Raw genomic sequence first — 4,069 nt, 5'->3', positions numbered from 1 at the left:
GCCTATGGCACACTTCTTGTAGTTCAACATATTGTTCTAAGTCGAATTCCGAAATCTGTAATTTATACTGATTCTTTAAGTGTTGTGCGTACATTATCCTCACAGAAGTCTAAAAACCATGTGGTCAATGGTTTCATTGGTACTCTTATGTCTGTGCATGCGTTAAACCTTGAGATGACCGTGTGCTGGGTGCCAGGGAACTCTGGAATTCCAGGTAATGAGACCGCAGATCGAATGGCGGCCGCTGCTGCCCTTACAACTACCGTTGACATAACAATACCCTACACCGACCTCAAATCACGCATCAGACAACACCTTCGCACAACATGGCAAGCACACTGGAATCAACAGACTGACAACAAACTACACATTATAAAGCCACTCTTGGGAGCATACACCACTGATACTCACAGCAGACACAACGAAGTTACCCTGGCTGGATTACGGATAGGCCACACGCATGCAACACATTCCCACCTGCTCACGGGATCTCCAAGACCCCTGTGTAGCAGGTGCGGGGAGGGCCTATCCGTAGTCCACATACTAATAACATGCAAGGCACTTCACACAACACGACACAAACACTTCAGAGAACTCTAAAGACAACATATCCCACTACATCCATCGCTGTTTCTAGGTGACGATGCCAGTGTTTCTATGAAACGTGTGTTTGATTATTTGTCAGATGTCAAGTTTTTAAACCTTATCTCATATCAGGCATAATCAAATCTGGCCCTATACACCAGCCATCACCATTACCTTTAATTGATTTTACAATGTTCGATTTACATGTTTTTATACCTACCTTTTTGTGGTAATCACTTCGCTTCATTATATAACTTCTTTTCTGGCGCTCTTTGCCCTCGTTGGCCTTGCGCCATGAAACACCAACCATCATCATATAAGAACTCGGTATGCTGGACACATTACCTCCAATTGCCCATATATAGAACCAACAACCACCTCGGTATAGTTTTCCTACAACAGGTGACTTCACACTAACACGCCTTCAAAAAAAGCAGACACCGCGAGAACATATTTTGCAGGAATTTTTGGCGCTAAACTAAAAATACAAAGAATACACAGCATTTTACACAGACGGTTCCAAAACCTCATGCTATGTCGGGAGTGTAGTAGTGCAAGGGAAATGGGAAAAGGTAATCAGGCTACCCCAGTGTGCTTCGGTTTACGCAGAGGAATGTTATGCCATTGCTGTGGCAGTAGAAAGGATATTGAAGAATAAAATTAAACACAGTATTATATATACAGACTCCCTCAGCGCAGTCACAGCAGTTAATTAGAAAAATGCAGCTCAACCTCTAATGGGATACGTAATACACAATTTAGTGGCAGCCACAACACAAGGACAGGAAATAAAGTTGTGCTGGGTCCCTAGCCATGTTGTAATCAATGGGAAATGAGAGACCCGATGCGTGTGCCGCACAAGCGGGCAACGGAACAATAGAAAAAGTACAGATGACATTTTTACGGAGCAAACTGAGAGAAACTTGGCAGTCCTCATGGGATAAGGAAACCGACAACAAACCGACAACTGACAACGCTGCTCGACTTGGCAGCGGCGACGACCGGCGTTCAACACGAATGGACGTATTTGTTCTATTTTTTTCACTGCAGTGATAAGCTACCGCGATCGTCGAGTGGAATCTGCCCGCTACAACCCAGGCGAAAGCGGATGACAGTCAGAAGACACCAGGCGGCGTAATCGTCACTTCGTGGCCATCAGCTCGACCTGCGTCACGTGGTTTGGGACTACAAAAGGACTATCCCTTTCACCGCCCGGGTCACTTGGCAGCGGCGACGACCGGCGTTCAACACGACTGAACGTCTTTGTTCTATTTCTTTCACTGCGGGTTAGTGTCTTGGCAAGCGCCAATTTTTTCTCTAGTAGTCGCTGCTGCAAGTGCGTTTTTCTTGTCTCACGTTTGTCTGCATAACGTGCCTTTGTTCTTTACTTTGAGCATGGCTAAGGATGTCGAGAAGATTAAAGAGGAGATGAGGGCTGAAATTGATAAGTTGAAGGAAGACCTCAAGCACGAGATGAAGTATCGGGAAAGCATAGAACGTGAGTTGCGGAACCAAATTCGGGATCTAAAAGTAGAGCAACAAAACTTTGCAAAGAGCATCGAGTCCGCTCACACAGACAAAAGAACTGAAAGAAGCACTGAAAACTGAAGTAGCGGCAAAGAAAAAGCTTGCAAGTGACAATGTGGCACTTGAGATAAAGTGCCAGGGACTAGAAAAGAGAAATCCTGAGCTTGAGGTCAGACTTACGCGCTCAGAGCAGTATTGACGTAACATGAACCTCGAAATTCGCGGTGTTCTTCAGCGGCCTGATGAGAATGTTGTTGACGTCATTGGTAAGATTGGCTCGGCCATTTCAAGAAACTATTTCCAGTGCTGATATCGAGTCTTGCCACCATGTACCGACCCGAGATGCACAAAAAAGCAACATTGTTATTCAGTTTAAATCCCGCGCGAAGCAAGATGCCACGCTGAAAAAGGGAATGAAGGCACGCCTGTGCAACAGTGGGCCTGTTCGATTTACGGGCGTTCAGGCAGCCCGCGGGCTGCCAGAAGCTTGCTCTCGGGCAGGAAGTTGCGTCATGATTACGTTGCTCAAGCGCCTTGGGATACACCGGATGCCGGGACCGAGAAATCCCAGCAGCGACGAGCGCTGCGGAGCAACCTTTTTTCGGTCGTCTGCTACAGTTTCGGCGGCAAAAATGTCGGACGCCGCAAGAAGTGCGCTCGTTGCTCTCGTCGACGCGTTTTGTGCAGAACGTCGTCTTCTTGAAAATGAGGACGATTGCGAAATCGACGTCTTCATTGTTTGCGTTGTCCTCGCTCTGATCGAGCCGGTGGAACAGCACCGCGTACCCCTCTACGTGGAGGACGTTGTGCGACGTACGTGGACTTTGAGTTTAAGCGACTGTTTCGCCTGTCGCGGCATACTGTGGCAGCACTGGTCGCCGAGTTAGAAAGCTCGGCTTTCTACCCAGAAGGACTGCATGGACGCCACGAAATTCCTGCCGAGAAGACAGTACTCATCGCCCTTTCATACATCGGGACCCAGTGTACCATGTACATGATCGCTGACAAATTTGATGTCAGCGAATAGTCTGTTCATGCTGCGGTCTACCGAGTCATCGGGTTCCTGCTCTCGATCAGCGGACGCGAAATCTGCTGGCCTGACCTAGCCGAACGGGAGCGGAACAAGCGGGCGCTTGACGCCCTCGCTCGTCGTGCAAACGGAGGGCTGCCGGACGTGAACGGCGCGATTGATGGGTGCCATGTCCGCATTTCTAGACCCTCCGAAAGTCCGAAGAGAGTTACTATAATCGCAAGACGTTTCATTCTATCATACTCCAGGGGATCTGCAATGCGGGCATGGTGTTCATCGACGTGTTCGCCGGCTTTCCCGGCAGCGCCCATGATGACATCAGAGTGCTGCGGGAGTGCTTTTTCTTTCCGGAGGCAGCATCGAAATGGGAAGGTGAGAAAAATTAATGTTTAGCCAGCTGGCGAGAGAAACATCAGGGAGGTTGATCAGCATACACAGAAATTCGCGCACTTACTGCAATGAAGCGTAGGATGCTAGAAACGTACATATTGCATGTATACCTTTGGCTGTGAGCAGACGAATAATGTCTTCGATTCTCAGGGAATAATCGACCAAACTGAGTCAGTAGATCAAGTTTCTCGCCCTAGACAGCTAACTTGGCAGATACCTGCAGTTGTGCTACGCACATGCTTAGTTGGTTCCGCGAAAGCTCCTATTACATCGCATTCAAATTCACTTGCAGGGGGATACATCTTGGGCGACTCGGCGTACCCGCTGCTTCCATGGTTGCTGCCGCCTTTCAGCCATCGATGCAGGTGTTCAACACTGTCCACAGCAAGCAACGGGTGACCGTGGAAGGTGCCTTCGGCATCCTGAAGGTTCGGTTCCAGTGCCTTCATTACATCGATGTGGCCAGCGTGGAGCACGCGGTGGAGATCGTTGTTGCCGCCTGTGTGCTGCACAACATGGCGATGAGGTGCTGCGACA

The sequence above is a fragment of the Haemaphysalis longicornis genome, unplaced genomic scaffold (assembly GCF_048455015.1).
Source record: "Haemaphysalis longicornis isolate Haplotype H1 unplaced genomic scaffold, Haemaphysalis longicornis Haplotype H1 scaffold_63, whole genome shotgun sequence".
NCBI lineage: Eukaryota > Metazoa > Arthropoda > Arachnida > Ixodida > Ixodidae > Haemaphysalis > Haemaphysalis longicornis.
The sequence above is the reverse complement of the archived record's forward strand: the minus strand, read 5'-3'. Positions refer to the sequence as shown.